Genomic DNA, 26,284 nt, shown 5'->3' with positions numbered 1-26,284 from the left:
TCAGAGCTCCTGCTGTTGACAGCTTCAGCTCTACTCACTGGTTCCGGTTTTCTTCTCCCTGACTAGTACCTCGGAAATTAAGGATCTATGCTTTGTTCCTGGGAGGTATTGTCCTCTCATCTCACTGTCTGTATTGACTGCATGGATGAGTAACAGGAAAACTGACAAGTTATCTTACATTTCTTTGTTGGTGGAGAGGCCCCATTGTTTTTGTTTGCTGAGTTGTTTTCCATTTTCTTGTGGCACCAGGGCCCCAATCCCAGAGACATTTTTCATGAAAACAGTGTATGTGGTTTTCCTGGGCAGTTTCTATCTTGGTTATATTCGTTCCTGGGAATGCTCTGATATAGTGCTGCCCATTAGCTCATACCAAGGGTCCAGTCCTCCAATGCCCTCTTAGAAAGAGCCATAAACCCACTTGGCTGGGAGCTATCTTATCAGCTTCGTGGTTTCAGGTTTTTTTTTTTTTTTCCACTTCATGATTGCTCATGGAGCAAGGTGAACCACTCTATGCTTGCTGAAGTCTGTGAGACATTTATGTAGGAAGTCATTTGATTTTCTTTCCTTGTAAGATAAACCAATGACCCTACATACTTGTCTGGACAAGACAGCAAGTCTCCTCTCCATATACATCTCTCTCTGTAGAAAATATTGAGTGCTACTCTGCATAGATATAGATATAGATATAGATGATATAGATATAGAGATAGAGATTATATAGATATAGATGATATAGATATAGATAGATATAAATATATCTTTGGAGATTTTATATTAATATTGACAACAGATGATGTAATTATAAACTTCAAATTCCTGGGCCATATTTCAAAATATCCCAATATATTTATCACCATACTTACTCTCTTTGATGACAGAAACAAGTGTGATTATTTGCTTCTCAGCAAGCATTCACATGGGTAATAAAAAGTTAGTGCCCCTTCCCTTGAGACCCTCTGATCTCTCTAAGAGGTTCTGTTAATGTTCAGGTCTTTTAAGTCATTTAGCCCTTTTGGTGAAGGTTAAGGTAAAGAGCTATTGCAGTCTTTATGAGGCCAACATACCAAGACTCTCACAGCTGAGTTTCCTTTCTATTCTCTCTCTCTCTCTTCCTCTCTCTCTCTCTCTCTATATATATATATATAGGTTTATATATATATATATATATATATATATATATATATTCAGGTTTACTGAGAAGCAGCCTAGCTACCTCTCCTATCCTTAATTATCAAAATTCCACATCAAACTTCTAGTCTCTCTCTCTCTCTCTATATATATATAGATATAGATATCTATATATCTATATCTATATAGATATAGATATCTATATATATATATAGAGAGAGAGAGAGACTAGAAGTTTGATGTGGAATTTTGATAATTAAGGATAGGAGAGGTAGCTAGGCTGCTTCTCAGTAAACCTGAAGGTGGGAGCTAGCTTCAATTTTTGGCAGAAATTTTAGAATACAGACCTTTCTAAAGAGTATTTTATTCCTACTTGAGACTCCATTCAAAAATTCCAAGGCAATAAGAAAAGTTACACTTGATACCCTGTTTCCTGCATCTGATTCCCATATATATTGCAGGAAGTTTATTTTATCTACCTTTGAAATACCTGCCCATAGTTAAGAGCTTGGCATTTACTGAACCAGCAACAACTGGTCGAGTGAACACATAAACATGTAAGAAGTGGTTTGGAACTTTTATTATGGGTTTGTCTTGAGTCATTTTACTTGAGGCTGATAATCTTCTATGTATGGATAAAGTAATTATTGATATTTGTGGATCAGGTACTAGAACACAATGGTACAGTGAGGTAGTCAGGTGGAGCCACTTGATTATATTTATACTTCAGGGTATCCTTATCCTGCCCACAGGAATGGTGGAGAAATGGCCTTTTAGTCTGTTGTAGAGACTATGAGAGTTCTTGGTTACAGTTAAAGTTACAAAGGGGTAAAGGGTGTTATGATTAAAAAAAAAAAAAAAGTCCAAAAGTATAGTAGTCAAAAGGGAAACAATTTGGACGAAACTTCAAAGCAAAAGCTGTCTAGATTTCGAAATATCAATTAGCTGGTAAAAACAAAATGACAACACTAAGTTGCTGACTTGTATTTTCAAGTTCTTGGTTCACATGTTTTAGATGCGAGGGACAGATATATTCTGATACCATGCTTTCCCACCAAGAAATAATAAGCTAGATCTATATACTCACATAAACATATTTATGTTGGTTATCTATTGTTATGTAATTAATTGCCACCAAATTGAACAGATTAAAACAATAAATACAAACGATTTCATATTTTCTGTGGATCAAGAATACAGGTGCCACTAGGATGGAGTCTGTGGCATGGCTGCCATTATGTCGTCAGGAGGAGCTTGTATTTGTCATGGTTCTCCAGAGAAACAGAACTGACAGGAGGATATCCATGGATCTATCTGAGATTTATTTTAAGGAATTGGCTCATGTGATTTCGGAGGTGGAAATCCAAAATCTCCAGGATAGGCTGGCAGGCTGGGGATGTAGGAAAGAGTTGTAGTGTGAGCCCAGTGATCATCTGTTGGCAGAATTTTTTCTTACATGGAAAGGTCAGTCATTTTTCTATTAAGGCCTTCAACTGATTAGATGAAGCCGACCTAAATTATCAAGAATAATCTGCTTTACTCAAACTCTACCAAATATAAATGTTTCTCTCATCTTAAAAGAAAAAAAACAAAAAAAACAAAAAAAACAAAAACATCCAGAATAATGTATCACCAAATATCTGGACCCCATGGTCCAGCCAAGTTGACACATAAAGTTAACCATCACAGGATTACTGTCATCTCAAGACTTGACTGGGAAAGCCTTCACTGTCAAAATCAGACTCTTGTGTCTTGGTAGACCCCAACTTCTCGATAGCTGTCAACTGAAGACACAATTCCTTACCACATGGGCCTCTCTGTATGACTATTCACAACATGGTAGCTAGTTTTTCCCAGACCAAGTGAGAAGAGAGAGAATGAGAAATGATATCCATCATGGATGCCACAACCCTTTAAGAACCTAATTTCAGAATTGACATACCATCTCTTCTGTAATATTCTATTGTTTGCAAGTGAGTTAGTAAGTTCAGTCCACATTCTAGGAGAAGGGATTACCTGCAAACTTGAATGCCAGAAAGCAGGGACCATTGAGGACTATCTTATACACACTGCCTACTCAAGTATCATTTAGGATACACTTTCAATGGCAGAACATGTAAATCCACACAGTAAATATTTTTCTTCACTGTTTTCAGTATCAAAATAACAGAAAGAAAAAAAAAAAAAAAACTTGGCTTTTTCACACATCCCACTTCCGCATTTTCAACCTCTGCATGTTCATTTTAAAGTACATTTAATATCCAACTTATGAGTCAGCAATGTATAGCCTGAGGACTACATTCAGTAGTGGCCTGTTTTTTGTATGGCCTTCTTGGTAAGAATATCTCTTATGCTTGTAAAGTTTTTTTGTTTTTTTGTTTTTTTGTTTTTTTTTAAACAAAGCAACATAAATTAAAAAAAAAAAAAGAAAATACACATGCAACAAAGTTTATATGTGGCTCTACAGAGTTTATAATATTTACTATCTGGCTTTACAGAGAAAAATTTTGCCAACTGTAGTCCAGTTTTATGTCTCACAAAGATAATGAATAATATATAAACTTTATTACAAAATATAATTAACCAATTTTCACTTTGAAATTGAAATTAACATGAAATGGTAGAAGGAAAAAACCTCAATTTTCCTCCTGTGGCTTTTTCTAAGTGATACAAATCAACAAATAATCCACAATCCTACTTTTTATATACAATAGTACACTTAATTTATTAACAATCATATACAATGGTAAACTATTTCCAGTTTGATATCTTGAGTGTATGGAATGCAAAGGACAAAAAAGCTAAACCAGAGAAATCCCAGGGTAAATAACAGCTGTTGATATTTGGACTGTACTCAGAGAAGACTGGATTTAGACATTTGTTCCTGCAGGCTGCTCAGGTTTTTGACACATCACAGTAGGTAAAACCTTCCAAAAAGAGGACGGGGCTCAAGTCAGTGGCTTTCTGAGAACTGGTTTCAATTAAACCTCTGCATCTTGTCCATGAAGAGGGGGAAAAAGAGAGGAAGTTAACAGTTTACAGATTGCTTCATATTTGCTGAGTAGTTACAAGATACTTTTGAGATACTTTTGAACAAACACTGTATTTAATGAAAAGATTTTTGAAATCCTGCATCAAACTCTGCCTTCCACTTCAAGCCCAGCCAAGCTCCATGAAGCTTGGGAAACCAGCGGTCTCTTTCGTCTTCCTCTGCCATTCCTAAAGATGAAAATCTGGGGCTTGAGAGTAAACAGCAGAGATATCTTTCTAATCTGTAGGCTATTCAGGATCTTAAAATCATAAGACCCACAAAGATAAGAACAGTAAAGTTAGCTAATATTTATTGGGTTCCTATTATGTATTAGGCATAGTGTTACCATAGGTGACAGAGCTGGTTACCAGAATCCCCACTCTTAAAAGCACCATAAAATACTTTTGTAGCAACATGGACGGGACTGGGAGAGATTATGCTGAGTGAAATAAGTCAAGCAGAGAGAGTCAATTATATGGTTTCACTTATTTGTGGAGCATAACAAATAACATGGAGGACATGGGGAGATGGAGAGGAGAAGGGAGTTGGAAATTGGAAGGGGAGGTGAACCATGAGAGACTATGGACTCTAAAAAACAACCTGAGGGTTTTGAAGGGGCGGGGAGTGGGAGGTTGGGGGAACCAGGTAGTGGGTATTAGGGAGGGCACGTGTTGCATGGAGTACTGGGTGTGGTGCAAAAACAATGAATACTGTTATGCTGAAAAGAAATAAAAAAATTTAAAAAAAATTAAAAATTAAAAAAAAAGAGAAAAAAAGATATACTGCTTCCCATGGTGTACCAGGAAATATGCATTACAGGCAGCTTTAGGGCTTTAAAGAAAGAATAAGGATTTGAAGTTTTCAGATTTTCATTACATTAGTGCTGTTTTTCTTTGTTGATATGCTCTTTCCTGTCCTTCCCTTTTTTTCTTTACCTGAAAGTTCCTTTCGGTTTCTGGTTAAACAGTACCCAGACTACACAGTTATTATACAATTCTCATATTCTTGTCCTCTTTTAAAATTGAATTCAGATTTATCTTAAAATTTTAAATGGTAGAGTAATACTATTTTGGAGCTAAAGTCAGCTTACTTTATCTTTTCTGGAGAAGGTATTCTAAATTCACACAGGAAACTAAATCATCCGCTTTCCTAATTCATTGAAAACGCTAACTGTGCTTGAATCTACCTACTTAACACTAAAAAGAAAAAAAAATTAAATGTATAACTTATTTTCTTTAAGATTTTATTTATTTATTTCACAGACAGAGATCACAAGTCAGACAGAGATCACAAGTAGGCAGAGAGGCAGGCAGAGAGAGAGGGGGAAGCAGGCTCCCTGCAGAGCAGAGAGCCCAATGCGGGGCTCGATCCCAGGACCCTGGGATCATGACCTGAGCTGAAGGCAGAGGCCCTAACCCACTGAGCCACCCAGGTGCCCCTATAACTTATTTTTTTGAAAACTTATTATCATACTGTATTTTCAGGTAATACTATTTTTAAAAAATCTACCATTTGTTGAATATATATTATATCCCAAGTTTTAAAAGATCTACATTTGTTGAATATATATTATATCCCATGATATAAATATCCCATGATATAAATTTAATTTTTCTAAAAACCCAATAAATCAGTACTTTTTAATGCCTGTTTTCAATTGAAGGGTATTGAGAGTTAAGTAACTTATACCGAAAAGATTCCAAATCTATTCTATTACACTATATCAATGTTAATAAGAACATAGCTTTATATCCATTGCCTATTTTATATTTTTAATATGCACTGATTCATGTAGCTTTTCTTGTTCCTGGTAACTAAAGTAAATGGGACAGCTGTTAATAAATCCACCTTTATGGCTAAAAAAAGGATTACCTATAAAAGCCTTACTGACTTAGTCAGAGTGACCTGCCAGACCTGGCAAGATCAGGAGAAGAACTTCAGTCCCTTGAGTCTAGTCCAGTGACCTTTCCCCTAAACTGAATTATACGGTTATGTTTATTCAATGGAAACTCTCAATTTATGAATAAAGTCAATTACTTCAGCAATGGTGCTGAAGTAAATATTTTTCACAGTGAATATGAAAAACACTGTATCTTCAAGAGGGAGAAAATTCAGTCTTCCTCAAACAGGTTTAGGTTTCTTTGGGACCCATTAGGTTCACCATAGTTTTCCTGATGATTTTTTTCTTAAGGGGATGCTGAAAGCTGTTTGCAGTTAAAAATGAAGGTTCTTGAGTTGCTTAAAGGCAATTCAGACTGAACAAGAATTTGACTATCCTCAACAATTTCTCTTATCTTTACTTAGTAATGGCATTTTTTAAAAAGAAGAATATTGCTTTGGGTATCCTAAAATTGATATAATTTAGACAACACAATTTTTATGATGCTTTCATTTTATATCTTATGATGTTATGAACTGCTTATTTACTATGATCTAGGATACATTTTTTAATTTTTTTTTTTATTTTTTATAAACATGTAATGTATTATTTGCCCCAGGGGTACAGGTTTGTGAATCACCAGGTTTACACACTTCACTGCACTCACCATAGCACATACCCTCCCCAATGTCCATAACCTCACTACCGTCTCCCTCCCCCCCTCCCCCCAGGCACCCTCAGTTTGTTTTGTGAGATTAAGAGTCTCTTATGGTTTGTCTCCCTCCTGATCCTATCTTGTTTCATTTATTCTTTTCTACCTCCCAAGCCCCCCACGTTGCATCTCCACTTCCTCATATCAGGGAGAACATATGATAGTTGTCTTTCTCCAATTAACATATTTCGCTAAGCCTAATACCCTCTAGTTCCATCCACATCACCAAAAAAGACAAGATTTCATTTCTTTTGATGGCTGCCTAGTATTCCATTGTGTATATATACCATTTCTTCTTTTTTTTTTATAAGATTTTATTTATTTATTTGACAGACAGAGCTCACAAGTAGGCAGAGAGACAGGCAGAGAAAGAGGAGGGAGCAGGCTCCCTGCTGAGCAGAGAAACCTATGTGGGGCTCGATCCCAGGACCCTGGGATGATGACCTGAGCTGAAGGCAGAGGCTTTAACCCACTGAACCACCTAAGTGCCCCCATACCACATCTTCTTTATCCATTCATCTGTTGATGGACATCTAGGTTCTTTCCATAGTTTGGCTATTGTGGACATTGCTGCTATAAACATTCAGGTGCATGTGCCCCTTTGGATCACTACATTTGTATCTTTAGGGTAAATGCCCAGTAATGCAATTGCTGGGTCATAGGGTAGCTCTATTTTCAACTTTTTGAGGAACCTCCATGCTGTTTTCAAGAGTGGTTGCACCAGCTTGCATTCCCACCAACAGTGTAGGAGGGTTCCCCTTTCTCCAAATAGGATACATTTTTTTTTTAATAATTTGATAAGGAGAAATTATGGACAGAGGTTTAAGTCAATGAATGAATAGTTAACTGGAGAGGCAAGGGGTACTTGTTTGGTAGAAAAATAAATGATTATATATCTTTTATTGTGTAATTTGGTTAATTGAGTATCTGGTTTGTTTGTGTAAAGAAACATTTAATTATATCATCTCATGTATGATAATTTTTGTGACTAAAACAATAAATAAGACACCTTAACCTCAAAAGCCAATAAACTAGAAGAGGCAAATTAGTGAAAAGACTTTCATAGCAAGAACAATTAAATGCTATCAAATCTGTACGAGGTGTGATAAAAGAGCCCAAGAGAGGCATCTAACCAAATCTTTCAAGAAAATGCATCAAAAAAGCTTGCTCTAAGAAGTGATGCATCAATTGAATATAAATCTTAAGTATCAGTTAGTCCTTAAAATAGGGCGGAAACACTACTAGTGCTCACTGAGTTATTGCTTTCCTTTTTTTCAGGAAAAAGAGTTTTGATGTTAGATAAGGCTGTGTGATTTGTTTGGCCAAATGAATATAGCCAGTGTGAATGGAGATGACAAGGCTTTATCGGTGGACAAAGCACCCAAAGATGGGGTTGGGTACAGTATCCCATGTTCTCTTGCCATGCCTCAATGAATCCTGAAGACTCAATTTGCAACGAGAACTTTTATAATGGTGGAATCTCCATCTGCCTGAGTCCCTAGTGAGGACAATGAGCAGAACATCTTTCAATGTATACTGGACATGTTACACAAGAAATAAACCTTTGGTGTCTTAAGCTACTGATATTTTAGTGGTGTTTATCAATGTGGTAAAAATTATCCTGCTTTGACTGCTTTTTCTTTTTTCTTTTTTTTTTTTTTGGTGGTAAATAATTCAGAACAAGGAGGTAGAATGACAATAGTGTTGAGATACTAGTAAGTATTTAATTGTGAGAGACTTTGTATGCTAATTTTAAGGAATTCAGATTTTATCTTGGGACTAGCCACATTACTCATATATATAAATTGATGTATTATTAGCATAGAGCAAGGTGCTACAGCCTTGGCACTACTGACATTTTGGACCAGCTCATTCTTTTTGATGAAGACTGTCTTATGCATTGAAAATATTTGGGAGCATTCCTGGCCTGTACCTACTAGATGACAGTTGTACTCTATTCCCCCACCCCTAGTCATGAAAACCAAAAATGTCTCCATATATTGCCAATGTCCCCCAGAGGGCAAAAATCACTCAGAGTTGAAATGATTGACATAGAAGGATGGGAAAGTGGATGTAAGCAAAGCAACCTAGAACAATGATCATAGCTATCAAAGACCATTTACATTTTCTAAATTGGACTATGTGTAATACTATTTAAGTTTTAGAAAAATGTGTGAGATTATAGCATTGAAAATGTGTTGAAAAGGGGCAATATTGATTGTGGAGATACCATCTTGTAAGGATATGGACATTATTTGGTTGCTGAGGAACAATGAAAGTTGAGTTTGCTCCCTAACTGCTTTGACTATTATCCCATACCTGCCTGGCAAATGGACATTAATAAAAAGTCGATTGTCCTAGGATTTCAAAACAATCTAGTGCTCTACATTAAATGGAATATTTTATATAAATATTGTACATGTACATTCTTATGATTATATCATAAGAACATTAGACTTTGATGGGTGAATGATCAGTGAAGAGATCCAGTGCATAGGACTAGCTAGAAATATAGTACATTCTAAATTAACCCTTTGCTGATGTAGCTTGGTGTAATTTCAAATGGGTTTAAGAACTATGGATCTTAGTATTAATCTTACCTTGTGTGTACTGCCTTCATGGTTTATATCAGGATTTTACCCTAAGTTTTAATTTTGTTATTTATATAATATTGCTAATAACATTCTGTCTTATGATTATTCTAAATAGTAGATAATGTTATGATTGATAAAATCATGCCAAATTGAATATAAATACAGTTGCTTATCTGTAAGTTTCCTGGAGTTTTCAAAGATAATCACATTATATTTCTTTAATACTTAAGTGAAACTAAATCTATCAGTTTTCTTATTTTGCAACCTGTTTTTTTCAGGTGTTTGCTTTTATATCATCAAAACATCCGGTTTCTAAAATTCCTTCTTTCCTCTAATCTGTCTGAGACTTTTCAGCCTCCTTTCTCCTCCTTTTGTGAAGGTGCAAGGATGCTATATGTTTTCAAGTCACTTATATATTTCTATCAGATGGTTTCAGGTAGCATAGGATGATCAGAGGGAGTCATTTCTATGGGCACATATGAGATAATCCTTTCATTTTTAGATATAGTGTTTATAGGCTTCAGGATATTAAAAAAAGTACTTTGCCAGATTTAAAGATATTTTAAGGGGAAAAAACCCACATGTGTTTAATGTACATAATCAAATATTCACTGAACATATATATTAGAGGTTTAGACCTATCATAGTGCTGGAGCTACCAATATGAACATTCAGACACACTTCCCCGACACTGATACTTAGATCCAAATGGGTGACACGGCCAAATAACACAAGAATTTTCATCAAATTGTAATAAATGTAATAGAAATCCAGAAAATATGGGAAGCGAAAGGATAAACGAGAAACGACTTCAGTCTATGTTGGGTACTAGGGGTTTGGAGGAGGTCTCCCTGCATCCAAAGATTTTATAAAGACAAAGAAAGAGTGAAAGAATGAAACCAAAAGTGTTTCAAATAAATGTAACAGCATAACAAGGCCAGGCCAAAGGAATGAATCATTCTCTGGAAAACTGAAAGTATGTTGTGTGTCTGGGCTATGGAACATAAGTACAGGAATAGCAATAGATGAGAAGGCAGATCAGGGAGAGTCTTGCAAGTCATACTAAGACATTTGGATTTTATCCCAAAGGTATTAGGAGATAGCAAGGCATTGAAACATTGCAGTGGAACAAAAAGGTTTAATTAAGAGGATGATTTGGGATGCATAGTGGAAAATGAATTGGAGAGTACTAGGACCAAGGCAGGCACCTTAGTTACTGCATTACTGTAATGTATAAAATAGTTGATGCTATTTTACTAGGTTAATGGAAAGAGCCCTGTGAAGTATAGATAGAATTATGGAAGATTCATCTTGACTTGGTGCTTGATTTGATGGATAGGATGAGGGAATGGAAGGAATTGATGATGTGTCTAAAGTTTGCTGACTGACTTAGCTGCATAGTGGTGTGTTGACATAGAGAACCCAAGAGAAGAAATAGGTATGGGAAGAGAATAATGAAGGTAAACGTTAGAGTTTTATTGGAATTTCAAGTTGGATTATCACTTAGCTATTTAGGACTGGATCTCAGGTAAGAGAAGTAGCCTATAGATACAGATCAAAAAGTCATTAGTGTATTGATAGGTTGTAATATTAATATGTGAGATTACCTGGACCAAGTATAGGAAGTGATAAGGGAGGAGAGGTGCTGATAAAAGAAATTCTGAAATTTAAGATGCAGCTGAAGAAGAATGCTGATTAGAGATGGGAAGGTAAAAAAGAAAACCAACATGCCGTTACCTTTTGGAGACCAACATTAACAACCATATTTTTAAAAAGGAAAATAAAAATCTGAATTTAGAGATCGTAATATAATAGCATTAATCATGAAATAAGTATATTTTTCCTCTCACGGAAAGAAAGTAACTTCAAGCAAAAGTCTTAATGACTTCCTATTTAGAAAGTATTGTCTCTCCTTAAATTATATTTGGAAGTCCAAGATAAAAGGCCTTAGAAAATTTCCTGCATTATACTCTTAAACCATCTCAATCTTAAAGCACTTAATATCTTTCCATGAACCAAAGGCATTGAATTAACAGTCAGGTTTTAAAACAAGGGAGGGGAGAGGTCTTAACATCCTTGTAATGGTTGCATATTCCTTGTTCTTGAAAATCCCTCACTTTCTCAGCATCTAGGAACATTGTACCATCAGCCTGTCTAATGGGAACACATTAAAGTGATCCTTTTCCCACATTCCACCCTGTCTGGGTCTTCAGAATGAAATAACAGTTGCTAAAGATCCTGCACAGGATCCTTTTAATGCTAATGGCCCAGTAAATTGTAGATAGACAATTTAAATATAAAGAGAAGCTGTATCTTCAGAAACTTTGTGAAATGGGGTAGGGGAAAGGTAGCAAAAATGTAAATATAGACTGAAAAGCTCACTAATGATGTTTACTTTGTTACTTAGCTGCTATTATATAGATTGGGTCATTCAAAAATAGAATTTCTGTTCAGCTTTAATAACAGTCTTTGTGTTCCTTATTTTATTGCAGGCATGGTACAAGAGTGGCAATTTCACAGTAAGCAGCTGGACTGATGCTATTCATTAGCAGTTGTGCAACATATCACAGGAAAAAGTAAAGTTCCATTTAAGTATGAATTTCAAAATCTTAAATCCCTAACTGAATGTCTGTTTTACCCACACAGTATATGCCTAATGCCATTATTTTTTCATTAATAAGATAAGAATGAAAACATTTAAATAAATTTTAAAAGTTAGAGATAAACTTTTAAAAAGACAGCTGTGTGAAATCCTGTATATTATGCATAACTGCTATAGGAAAGAACAATCCGTCTCGTTAGCTAGATTTCCTCCTCAGCCCAGCTGGGCTATTCCAGTGATCTAGGGAGTTGAGGTGATCATGAGCCAATGATTATTCATTTGTATGAGCCGCCAGCATAACCTGCCAGTAATAGTTACCCACATTCAGCATCTGTGCATAGACACTGATAGGGGTAATTGCGATGGCGGCCAAAATGGCAAATCCCAGCATGTCCTGTGCTTGAACACAGCTATTCAAATGGAAGAACATTTTTGAATTGCCTGAACTGGAATAAATTCCACAGTGAATTTGACCTATATAGTCAGGGGCAGAATATGGTTCCAAAATCTGGCTCAAAACCCCTCCAGATTGACTACCAATTAAATTAAGAAAAGTTGGATTAAAAAAAAAAAACTAATATAAATCTGGGGCATATAAGCAGCAGACAAAATGTATGCCATTATACCAGCAATTAGTCTTCTGGAATCACATATACTGTCCATTTACTTCGTTAGAAACTAAAAATGTCTCTCATATATATACATATGTTTATTATGTATATATATATATAAAATAAATAAATACTGTGCATCGAATGGTTAATCAATGAACTTAGAATTTTATAATTGTATACATTACAAGTTATCTAATAATACATTTTCACTTTTTCTGGTAGCCTTGATTACATTAAACTGTCCTCTATGAAGTAATGACATTCATTCATTTATTGAGTAAATCCTCTATAAAAGGTTTAGTCAAGGTAAAAAATGGCTGACTACTCTCATGGATTGTATACATTGGATGTCTGTGACGGACTTCATATGCACCATATTTTTAGGCTGCGGTTATCATGAGGTAACTTCTTAAGAAGTACCCAATTTGCATGTTCAAAAGATCTATTTCTAAGCTTTATTAGAAAAGATACTAATTCAGTTCTTCCAAAAACCAGTCTATCTGCCTCTTTAACATGTATTCTTGGATGACTGTGATGATTATTACAAAGATCATCTTTTGAGAAACACTGATCTCACTAATCAAACTATACCACCAAGGAAAAAAAAAAAAGTATGGAAAGAGAGAAAGAGAAATAAGGCTGGAGAGAAAATACTATAATGATACGACTTTGGGCATTTGAAATGACATCTATGACTTCTCTTACATCCTTATTCTTCTTAACAAGGATACCCACTCAAATGTATTTAGTATGTGTGACCCTGAATAAAAAGCTTGTTTTTTATGTGTTTCCATTTACATAATGACTCTGTTACAGGTTTCGTTTGTTTCTTACTTCTTCACTCAACAAGAAAAACAAACACATATGTTACTTGGCTCTTCAAATCATTTCTTTGTTGGCTTCTAATACATTTCATTTATTCATTTTATCAGTGTGGACTTCAACATTCTTTAGCACCAACAATGTTACAATGAGCATGTCTTCCTATAGTAACTGGGTTTGTTGGTGCAGGAGGGGAACTGCTAGTTTGTAAGGTATCATGTGAGTTATCTGCTGTATTTAGCAGCATTCTCATTCAGAGGAGATGACTGATGCAAAGTAATTGCAAATTCTTATTCATTTTGCCATCATTTATAAAAAAAGGCATTTAAAATTGTCCTTAAAAGATAAATAGAACTTTACATTGCTACAAAAGAGAGAAAAACTTTTTAGAAAAGAAAAAAATTCCATATACTAGGCGGGGAAAAGTAAAAGTCCACGGCCTAAATCTCTAACAGGTAAAAGTGCATTTATCTGAAGGCTGCAGGTGGTTGAGATTTCAAGAGATACAGTTAGAAACAGGTTGAATTTAAGTTGTAAAGAGCCTTGTAGAAAGAGGCATCCTTCTAAGAATTTCCAGCAGGAGACTGTCATAATTTTATTTTTGTTGTTACATATTATCCTGAGCAGAGGCTGGACTGGATGGAGAAAAGAACTGAAATAAAAATAATAATTACATTTATATATGACAACAAGCATAACTAAAATTTATTGATCTTCTACTGACTCAGAGCCTATGCTGGGCACGTATAGTGTATCATTAATTCTTGCTCTAACCCAGGCACTTATTATTATTCCTATTTTACAGATGAAGAAATATATTCAGAGAGGTGAAATGATTATATCCAGGTTGTTGTGGGGCTTGTACATTTTACAATGTGAGGGTTCTTTAAATTAAGAAAAAAAAAAACTGCAAATACACAATTAGGTCAAAATTAATTACTATTTCAGATGATAAAATTAAACAAAAAATTAAACAAAAAAATAAACAAAATAAATTATAAGTTTTACAAAGTTAACATATAGACTAAATACTCCCAAATCAGTCAAAAAATACTGTTTACACTGAATTTAATACTATCTTACTAAATGCAAAAATATATACTGCTACAAAGCCCTTTCTTATATTTTGGGGATACATGATCTACTTTCACTTCAAATGACAATTTAAAAATATTTCCTATATTGGGGCACCTGGGTGGCTCAGTGGGTTAAAACCTCTGCCTTCGGCTCGGGTCATGATCCTGGGGTCCTGGAATCGAGCCCCGCATTGGGCTCTCTGCTCGGTGGGAAGCCTGCCTCCTCCTCTCTCTCTCTCTGCCTACTTGTGATCTCTGTCTGTCAAATAAATAAATAAAATCTTTTAAAAATATTTCCTATAAAATTAAGAAAAATGTATTAGATTTCCCCTTTTGCATAATTGTTCAAAATATTTTTTTATTTACTAATAGATTAGAAGAATTATTGAAATTTGACATATTTCCTTACTGTCCAACTGGGAAATCCAGATAAAGTTTTTTTTTTTTTTTTCCCCTATATGATTTGTATGATCTGGAAGTGTCAAAATTCAAATTGTTATTATAATAAAACTCAGTCTCTGTGCCTTTTTATCATGATGCTGGGTAAGTCAGCAGAGGAGGAGAGGCGGTGGGATTAAGAGTATTACCATATTAGTAAGGTGCTATAGACTGGATATTTGTGCTCTCCCAAAAGTCATACATAGAAACCTAATGTGATAATATTAGAATGTGAAACTTTTGGAAGGTGTTTATGTAATGAAGGAGGAGACTTCATGAGTGGAATTTGCACCTTTATAAAAGAGACCCCACAGAGCTCCCTAGCCTCTTCTGCCATGTGAGGACACAGTGAGAGGCCACTGTCCATGAACCAGAAAGCAGTTCCTCAGCAGACACTGAATGAACGTGTTGGCACCATGATCTTGGACTTCCAAGCCTCCATAACTATGAGGAATAAAAGTTAGCTGTTTATAAACCTCAAGGTCCCAAGTTTATGGTATTTTGTTTTGGTATTATGGATGGGCTGAGACACAAAGCTAACAATAACATAATTCAACTGTAAATCACATAACTATTTATAATTAGGCTAACTAGATGTATCTCCAAGTCAACTTTTCTTCAAGCTGGATCCCCAAATTTTCTGCCATCAATTGTGACATGATTATAAAAAAGAGTGAGACAGAAGTGAAATCATGGTTGAAAGAGGCAATGGTCTTAATCAGTTCAATCAAAATACCTTATTTTGAAAAGTTTCTACACACATATGATATAGAACACATCGCTATGACCAGGACTCTGGAAATGTCTGTGCAATTCTGTGTCCTTGAAGCTTAAACTTCACTGGCTGTCTGATAAATCTATTTCTGTTTGTCATGAATTCCTTCAATACCTTTTCAGGGATTTTACGTTACCTTTTTGTTGAACCAATTAACTCTATATTTAGGGCTAATGGAAGAGAGTTAACTGTTTTTTTCATTTAAATTGCATATTCATTATATCAGTAATCATCTACTGATAATATATTTGTTTTTATCAATAAAAATTAAAGACAGAAAGGGAAACTGTCATGCCTTGCTATGATAGATTAGATGTTTAGGTTACTACATGTATATCTAAGGAGAAAGGACACTGTCTCTGAGATCTCTGTAAAATAGTTTCCAACTACTCTATGACCTTGACTCAAGAACACTTTTTGGGGTGCCTGGGTGGCTCAGTTGTGTAAGTGTCTACCTTCGGTTTGGTAATGATCCCCGGGGCCTGGGATTGAGCTCTGTGTTGGGGTCCCTGCTTGGTGGGGACCCCGCTTCTCTCTCTCCCTCTGCCCATCATTCCCCCTTGCTTGTGCCTGCATTCTCTCTCTCTCTCTTTCTCTGTCAAATAGATAAATAAAATAGTTTTTACAAAAAGAACACCTTTAAAAAAATTATGCTGCCCATTTTATCTTGCTGTAATTTTAAAACATCCAGGTGACTCATAAATGTTTTGGATTAGTTCTTGATTAATTCCTCATTTATATCTTACCCAGGTGAGATCCCGGGTACTCAAATTATGGTCCACACTTAACAGCAGCAGCAGCAGCAATTGGGGATTTGTTAGAAATGCAGAATATCAGGTCCCACTCCAATCCACTGAGTCAGATTGTGCATCTGAAAAAAATACCAAAGGGATTCTAGTAAGTATTAAAGTTTGAAAAGTACTGGCTTTGATATGCTTAATTACTTGAACTATTTTGCTCAACCCCAAGGAAAGTTTGGTCCATCTTATTTTCTCTTTCGCTTTCTACCCAAACTCTTACTTAAGTATACATCATGCTTTCTGATATGTGAAGTACTACTCTCAGAAGTGAATAACTACACAAATAGTGTAGAATAACTACACAAATAGTATAGTGCTTTTACATATATAAGTTTCTACTCTTTATTGAGTCCTCCTAATCTTGTTACAAAGGTCCTTTATTTTCAGTATGGAAAGTATGGAAAACACACAAAAAAAGGACAATTAATATAGAAATTATATAATAAGTTAATAGATAATATAAGATTATACCTCATATAATGTGAATGTTATAGACCTATAAAATCTTACTACCAACCTAGAGATATTTGAATATAAGTCCTCTGCTATTGATGCTTCAGGGACAGGTATGTTATATAGGTCTGATAGTCTTCTTTAAACTTGACATTGTGCCACAAATATTTTCTTCCATTTATTATAAAGTCTAAGAAGTTGTAGTGATTATATCATAGTCCAGTCAGGGTGTGCTATAAAATTCATCATAACTATTTCCATTTCTTTAGATATTGATATGATTTCTAATTTTTCTCAAAAAATAACTATCATATAAACACATAATCAGTTTGTTTCTATGTTTCAGATTATTTCTTTTGAATAAACTACTTCAGATAGAATTTCAGAGTGAAGAAGAAAGGAGTATTTCCAGTGTCCTGATATAGATTTGCCTATCATTTTATTTAGTTCATTTTCTCTCCTAGTCTGCTCAAAAGCCATTTTAAATATTTACCATTCACCTCAAGCCTTCATCCGTAACCTATGCCATATTTATACACAGGAGATGACACTGCAACTAATTTTCCAGGGAAAGCATTTTCTCATCAAATATAAAATCTTGAGAACTCACACTCTCTATTACCTGTATCTTCAACTATTCATATTTTTTTCCCTGTAATCTCAAAAGATCAGCCACCTCTGCTCCTGTTCAGGATATGGACCCTTGATGCCATTATTTGGTGTCACCTCTGGAGTCATGGTCCATCCATCATGTACTTTTTCTACTTATTTTTAAAATCTTAAATAAATAAACCTTTCCATCTTCTCAAATCTAACATGTACCTCTAGTGAGCATCACGTCTGTTCTTTTTTTGTTTTGTTTTGTTTTCCTCCCCCACAGGCAAATAAAAAAAAAAAAAAAAACTAGACAAAAATCTGCCTTAAATGTTTTCACTTCTTTCCTATTTGTTTCTCATTCTGCTTAAAATCAAATAATTGCCTCCAGAACCACTATGAAAGTAATCTCACCATGGATCCATGGGTATTCTAACTGCCAAAGGCACTGATTTTGCTTTCAGACTCCCACCTTGAGTATCTTATTTCTACTTATCATTGTGATTTGTTCTGATATTTTCTACTTTGGGTGTTTTCTGTATTGTTGACTGGTTCTTTCACTATACCTTCACTGACCCTGACTCTGCCTTCACTATAAGATCCTTTACTAACTTTTACAAGTTTGCATGTCTCCTAAGCTGGAAGACCCTTGGAGATGAAGACTCTCTTATTCCCGTGTCCCCAATGCTTCATCCATTTCCTGCCCAGCAAGGCTGTTCTACAAATGTTGAATTGAATTGGGCTTATTTTTGGTGATCTGCAGGCATGAGGCTCTTTGATCGCTTGAACTTAATTTGGCTCTGTTACTTCTCAGTCCTGGTTTTTCCCACACTCTGCAGAGCATTTCTCCTGTATTACTTTCTAATAGCTACAAGGTGATTGCAGGATCATAAGCAACTGATAAGGAGTGATGCTTAAGGAAAAGAAAAAAATGGAATAGACGTTATAATTATTTCAGTAGGTGTTAGCTGGATTATACTACAACGCAGGTCACTGAAAAATTAGGGTGGCTTATAACAGTTTATTTCTAAATATCCAGTGTGAGTCAACTTCTGTTTTGTTCCTTGTCGTCTATGCTCTTGGAGCCGGACTGAGAAAGTAGCCTCTGGCGGGAATGTTGTTTTCATGACAGAGGAATAAGAGAATGTGGCAAATGATGTTCCAGCTCTGAAGTTTCTACTCACAAGAAGCACATCACTTGGCCAAAGCAAATCAGTCTCCAAGACCAATGCCGGATAGGAGCGGCAAGTCTTGTTGAAAAATAAAACACCACAACAGTTGTCTCTATACTTTGCCTATAAGAATATAAACTATTGAAATGATTAAATAATTCTGACCCATGGTGTTTAAAACTACACTGCAAACTCTAGTATCATGGTACATAAGTCATGATTATCAGGCAATTAGCCTCAAAATTCAGTATAATTTTATTGTTTGAAAATGAAAAAAATCACTATTATTTTCTATTTTGGAAAAGTATATAGTTCTGAATGTTTAAAGAAGTTTGAATATAGCTTGTAATTATCATTAGTTTAAAAACTCTCCAGTCCATGTTCATTTCTACTTGATGAATTTGTAATGAGACTAACAGCAAATATTTACTTAAAAAGAACAGTGTTCTAGGTCTTATGCTAAAAGCCTTGCCTTTCTTTTATCATTTTATCTTCACAGCATCATTTTATAGTCAACATGACTGCTATCTTCATTTGATAAACGAGCAAACTGAGCACATTGATAGAAAGTAACTTGCCTGAGGTTGCCTCCATACAAAGTGGTGAAGAAATGTCCAACTTTGGGGCTGCGGACTTACGAAATCACTGCCATCCCTCCTGTTACATGGAGGGTTAATACTTTTCTTCATATAAATGAAATTTGCTTTGGTTTTGCTTATGTATGCTTTTGCTTCAAAGAAGAGCAGTAATTATGGTACAGAGTGGCTTTAATTTATTTTTCCCAGCTTTCTTCAAGTATAATTGACAAGTAAGATTGTAACATATTTGAAATATACAGAGAAATGATTTGATAAATGAAGACATGGCGAAAAGATTCCTGTTGTGAAAATCTTGAATACATCTATCACCTCACATATTTACTTTTCTGTGTGTGTGAGGACACAAGTTCTTCTGTTGTAGCATGTTTTAATTATACAACCACGGGTTTCATGTTATACATTAAATCCTCAAACTTTGTCTCATAACTGGAAGTTTGCACTCTTCCTCCAATCTCTTCCTATCCTTCCCACTCCCCAGGCTTGCTTAACAAACATGATTCTACTCTGTTTCTATGAGCGCGACTTTTTTTTTTTTTTTTTTAAGATTTCACGTATAAGTAGAATACCATAAGGTATTTGTCTTTATCTTTTACTTCACTTAGCATAATGCTTTCAAGGTCCATCCATATTGGTTGGATGGCAAGGATTTCCCTCTTTTTTGTGGTTGAATAATATTCCATTATACATGCACACTATATTTTCTTTATCCATTCATCCATTGAAGGACACTTAGGTTTATCCTATACCTTGACTATCGTGGATAATGCTGCAATAAACATGAAAGTACAAATATCTTTCTGAGATATAGTGATTTAGTTTCCTTTGGATATATACCCAGAAGTGAGGTTGCTGTACCATGTGATAGTTCTATTTTTAATTTCTTGAGGACCCTCCATACTATTTTCCATAGTGGTTGTAGCAGTATGCATTCCTACTGAAGTACGTAAGGGTTCCCTTTTCTCTACATTCTTACTAATTTTGTTATCTCGTGTTTTGCTTAATGGACATTCTAACAGGTATGTTAAATGTCTCATTGTGGTTTTGATTTGTATTTCTCTGATGGTTGGTAATGTTTGAGAATCTTTTCATGTATAGAATCTTCTTAACTTACGGTGGGGTTAAATTCTGGTAAAGCCATCACAGGTTGAAAGTATTTCAAGCCAAAAATGCATTTAATACTTACTTAAATATGGACTATTGTAGCATAGCATAGCCTACCTTAGGTATGCTCAGAACATTTACATTAGCCTATAGTTGGAAAAATAATCTAACACAAAGCCTATTTTATAATGAAGTATTGAATATCTCATGCAATTTACTGAAAACTATACTGAAAGCATAAAACAGAATGGTTATATGGGTACAAAATGATTGCATGTGTGTCAGTTGTTTATCCCTGTGATTGCATTGTGGACTGGCAGGTGTTGCTCACCCTGCATCAGGAGAGGTCATCTTACTGCACATTGCTAGCCTAGGAAAAGATTGAAATTCAGAATTTGAAGCATGGTTTCTACTGAATTTGAATCACTTTCACGAATTCATAGTCAAAAAATCATAACTCAAACCATTGTAATTCAGGGACTGTTTACATCTGCTGGCCATCTGTATGTCTTCTTTGAAAAAATATTTACGTCTTTCGTCCATTTTCTAATCAAGTGAATGATTGATTGATTGATTGAGATAGTTTAGTTAGTTACTGAGTTTTATAAATTCCTTGTATATTTTGGATGTTAAGCTCTTATTGGCTATGTCATTTGAAAATGTTTTCTGCCATTCCATATGTTGCCTTTCCATTTTTTTAATGGTTTCCTTTGCTATGCAGAAGCTTCATAGTTAATGTAGTCCCGCTTGTTTGTCTTTGCTTCTGTTGCCTTTGTGTTAATGTCAACTCCCCCCAAATTATTGTAAGACCAATGTTCCTGTTTTCTTTTAGGAATTTTATGGTTTCAGGTCCTCAAGTTTTTAATCCATTTTGAATTAATTTTTGCGTAGGAAGTAAGATAGGGGTCTAGGTTCATTCTTTTGCAAGTGGATACTGAGATTTGCTGATTATTGGACAAGAAGTGGCTTTTTAAAATTAAATATTATTTACCATTGGGTTCCGTAGGAAATTGATATTCCCATTGTGATTCCTGGGAGAAAGAGACAGACATTCAGAATTGAGCTATCCCGCTATATTTCCAAATAGCTTTCTCTTCGAAATCAAGTATTGTTTGTTATACCATGGTTTTATTTTAAAACTCAATATGGATAATTTCTCATGGTGACTGCATGATCCTTTCCTTCATCAGTGGGGTATTGGTTGACATATGGGCAAAATATAGGAAGGGCTGATATGTTTTATGAAAATATCTTATTTCAGTGCAATGTCATTCTGTAATAATGAAATTAATTGATTTATGTTATATATGTATATTTCTAATTTCATTACAATTTTTCTCATAAGGAGATGGTATGATTTTTATATTTTTTGTTACAATGAATTTCATATGCTTTAAAAAGACACACAATTCTTTAAAATGTATGCATTATTTAAATTGACCTTTTTCTTTAAAATGCTGTTCTATTTATGATTTAATTATCTAACCCTTTATAATTTCTCATTTTATTTGATTCCTCCAATTATCTCTGAGGCGGCTCCCCAATTTGCTAAAAGAGTTAAGAAATTCTTTTAACTTTATGACTTTTAAATATTTAATGAGAGCTTTAAAATTTAATATTCTCTGTATTAAGAAGGATGTTTTTACCTTTGAAAAATAGTTTACAAATTGGTCCTTTTTCTTTTATAGCAGGTTTTATATTTGAATCATTAATGTACCCATTTGAGGATAATTTATTCTGGAAGGCTTTTAGATGTTAATATCAGATCTGTTTAACTATAAATATTTTGGATAAGTGGAGATATATGTAATTATCTCTCCCTAGTAGTACAAATATGCTTTGCATGTGCTACAAAGGCAGTCTAACTTAGTGCTGAGACACATGGATTGAAAATTACCATTTACAAACTCTCTGACCTTGGACAGTGTTTTAACTCTCTAAGTCTTAGTTACATCATTTATAAAATTAGGAAGGCAATAACCACATGGCTATACAAAGATGCTATGAGACAAATCCTCAAAATACCTACCAAGATGTGCACATAGAATGTTCTCAACAGGGGCGCCTGGGTGGCTCAGTAGGTTAAAGCCTCTGTCTTCCGCTCAGGTCGTGATCCCGGGGTCCTGGGATCGAGCCCCACATCGGGCTCTCTGCTCGGCGGGGAACCTGCTTTCTCCTCTCTCTCTGCCTGCTTGTGATCTCTGTCTGTCAAATAAATAAATAAAATCTTTAAAAAAAAAAAAAAAAAGAATGTTCTCAACATAGCCCCATTGTCTTTATATGTATATATTCGATTTAAAATGTTAAAGGCAACAAAAGAATTAGCTGACAGCAATAGAAGAATGTGAGCACAGATATATTCTATCGGGAAGGGCTTTTTTGAGGGACTGACACACTGACACAGACCGGGATCATCCACAAGGGTAGGTAGATTAATCTACACAGTTGGTCCCAGCGACTGAAAAATGTTAATGATATTGAATATGAATGATCTTACCATTCTCTCTGTCTCCCAGCACTGCTTGCTTTTCTGTTACCTTTCCTCTTCAGCAGACTTGCTCCACCCGGTACTAAGATGGCCCCAGTACTTCCAGAGATATATGGTTCTTCTTGTTTACTAGTTTGGTAATTTTCCTCTCTCTTCTAGAATGTGTAAGTTTGTGTCCCTGTTGGTATACATGCACATGCATGTGTGTGTATGTATATATAAGTATAAATAATGTAACTATATGTACACACGTATACACATGCACAGGCTTGTGTGTGCATGTGCTGCTGTGGGCGTGTGCATGTTTGTGTGTTATAAATTACCTGGCTTTGTTTGAGTCTTCTGTTTATGGTGTGGATAAATAACCGATAGGGATAAAGTGGTTTGTGTGCCTCAGGGGCCAGCCCTGTATCACAGAGCCACCCTTACATCAAGGACACAAGCAGCTGATATGACTGACACCGCCATCAATACCATGTGTGTAGGGATGGGGAAGTTTAAGAATGGCATACCTTCCCTAAAAATATCCCATTTGCAATAGTACTTGCAAATCAATAAATACACCTCTTAAAAACTTGTTAGCAGAATTTTGGTTAGTGTGACTATTATTTTCTAACTCCAGGACATTCATTTTGACACTTATGGCCCTAAGGGTCACCTGAGGTCTACAATAAAAAGGCAAATTCTGATTCCTACATCAAACTCTTAGGAGGAGGTATTCGTATAATGCCAAATTCAAGTGTCAACTTCTGTAGTAGAAAATATGTGTTTTGCAAACGACCCACTTTCTTAAACTATATGCAAAAGGTGAAATTTAGAGGTATTAATTCATAATATGACCCAAAGTCACCTATTTTATAAATTGGCTCTATTTCTTGTTGCTTCATACAAAGTTGGAGTAGGACAAGTTAAAGAGGAGAATAGCTAATTTGACATGAATACAGAATCAGAATTTATCACTAGGTACCTGCTGTGTCTTGGGTATCTACTCAGGTCATTTCTTTAGGATTTGTGAAAGGCCAACTGAGATTTCTCTTGAATATGGTGTCATTCTTGAAAGAAAAAAAAAATGAATTTGTCAACCTGAAGGTGAGGATAATATCCAAATGAAAACAAAACAGCAAAGAAAGGCTAATGTGGTCTGCGGAGCTGAAAGACTCAAGGTCTTTAAGGTTGCAGAAAACTAACTTTCTCATGTCTCCTAGTTTTCATCATAGATTTTCAGCATTTTTTTAAAAGATTTTATGTATTTATTTGAGAGAGAGCACACACAAGAGAGAGAAGGCACATGGGCAGGGAGAAGGAGAGGCAGACTCCCCACTGAGTGTGGAGGCAAGGCTCAATCCCAGGACGCTTATATTATGATCTGACCCCAAGTCAGATGCTTAACCAACTAAGCCACATAGGCACCTCATAGATTTTCACCATCTTAATTGATAAGGGCATGAGATTATGAGTGGGTAGTGGGATGTATGTGGGGAAAGCTTGAAATTGGGTTGTAAGGTAAAGCCATCTTGAGGAGCTTTGGACTAATGGAAAGAGATCATCAGTTGTGCAAACAGTTTTCTAGGTTGTTTTTAGGGAAAGAATGCCATGGTAAAGATAAATGTTACAAGAAAGGAACAGTTAACACATTTAAAAAATGAAAGGAAGCCAACATCGCGGGAATTAATTGATGAGGGAGAAAAGGCAAATATAAGGTCAGGTAGGTAAGCAACTGACAAATCATGTAGAATCTTATAGGCCAAGAGAACTATCATGGATTTTTTTTCTGTGATACACAGAAAACTTTACAAAACTTTAAGTAGTGAAGAATCATACACTTATTTACATTTCTTAAAGTTTCCTATCCCAGATATGTAGAAAATTGATTGGTGAGTAGGGACAGGGAGGTGAGGGTGACTTGAGTGAGTAGGGAGGATGGAAAAATTACAAACAGCTGGGCTGTGTTTTGAAGATATTGTCATCCTGCTGTTGGAGGGCTTATGAAGAGTGAGGGAGTATAAGGAATGAGGAAATCAAGATGGCATTTTCGTGTGTGTGCTATTGAGCAGGAAGTGACACCACATACTGGGAGAGAGACAGGTAAGAGGGCAGTAAAATGATTGTGTTTGAGAGACCTAACATAGATAAAGGAGAAATATCAAGAATTTGAGGAGACATTTAGGATAAAACCTGTCTGTAGAATGATTTAGATGGTATTGCACCTAATGAGAATGGATTGTTATTACTCCAGAATAGAGGCAAGTAAAGAATAGAAGTTGGCCTGGGGCCAAGCTTTCTAGTATTCCGAGTTTGTTCAAAGAAGAGAAAGCTAACAAAGTAGACTGAGAAGGAGACACATCTAGGGAGCAGGGAAAAAAAAAAGAAAAAAGAAATGCTGTTTAGAATAGCCAACACAGGACACTTCCAAGGTGATGGTAAATAAGCTATCAGATGATACAAAGGTCATTAGTGTCCTTGAGAAGTGTGCTCAGGCAGAAAAAGAATGTGGAGGAAAAGTCTACAGACAATTGTTCTGAGAATATTTTCTCTGAAATGGGAAGGAAAACTGGAGGGTAGCCATAGGGCCCAAAAAAGTACTTTTTTTTTTTTTTTTGGAGTAGGGAGCATGCTTTATGCTGATGGGAGAGAATCAAAAGAGAAGAGAGTCGATAAGGTAAAAAGAGGATTGTATAAGAAGGAAGCCTGCAAGAAATGAGAGAATATATAATTCAAGCAAAAGGGGATATGTTGAAATTATTGTAGGAAGTGTACATCCCTGAATTCCCTGCTCTACTGTAAGGGATGTAGAAATTTAAAGATTACTTTAGTGTAATCCAAAGTAACCAACTTATATTGATTTTTCCTACTCCAGAAAAATATTTTCATAGGAAATTTGAGAAATGTTTGAGTCTCTGCTTGCTTGTTCTCCTTTCTTAAAATACAAAGCTCTTAATTCAAACAGTTACATTTATTTATTTTTATTTAGATTCAACTATGGAATGTATAGTACATCATTAGTTTCAGATGTAGTATTCAACAATTCATCAGTTGCATATAACAACCCAGTGCTCATCACATCATGTGCCCATTTAAATTTACAGAATTTGGGACGCCTGGGTGGCTCAGTTGGTTAAGCAGCTGCCTTCGGCTCAGGTCATGATCCCAACGTCCTGGGATCGAGTCCCGCATCCGGCTCCTTGCTCAGCAGGGAGCCTGCTTCTCCCTCTGCCTCTGCCTGCCACTCTGCCTGCCTGTGCTCGTTCGCTCTCTCTCCCTCTCTCTCTCTCTCTGTCAAATAAATAAATAAAATCTTAAAAAAAAAAAATAAATAAAAATAAAAAAATAAAAATAAATTTACAGAATTTATAATATATAACATGACAGCTTTACAGACATAAGATTTATAAACAAAAGCAAAAAG

Source organism: Martes martes (genome assembly GCF_963455335.1).
Source record: "Martes martes genome assembly, chromosome: 2".
NCBI lineage: Eukaryota > Metazoa > Chordata > Mammalia > Carnivora > Mustelidae > Martes > Martes martes.
This window is presented reverse-complemented; position numbering follows the sequence as displayed.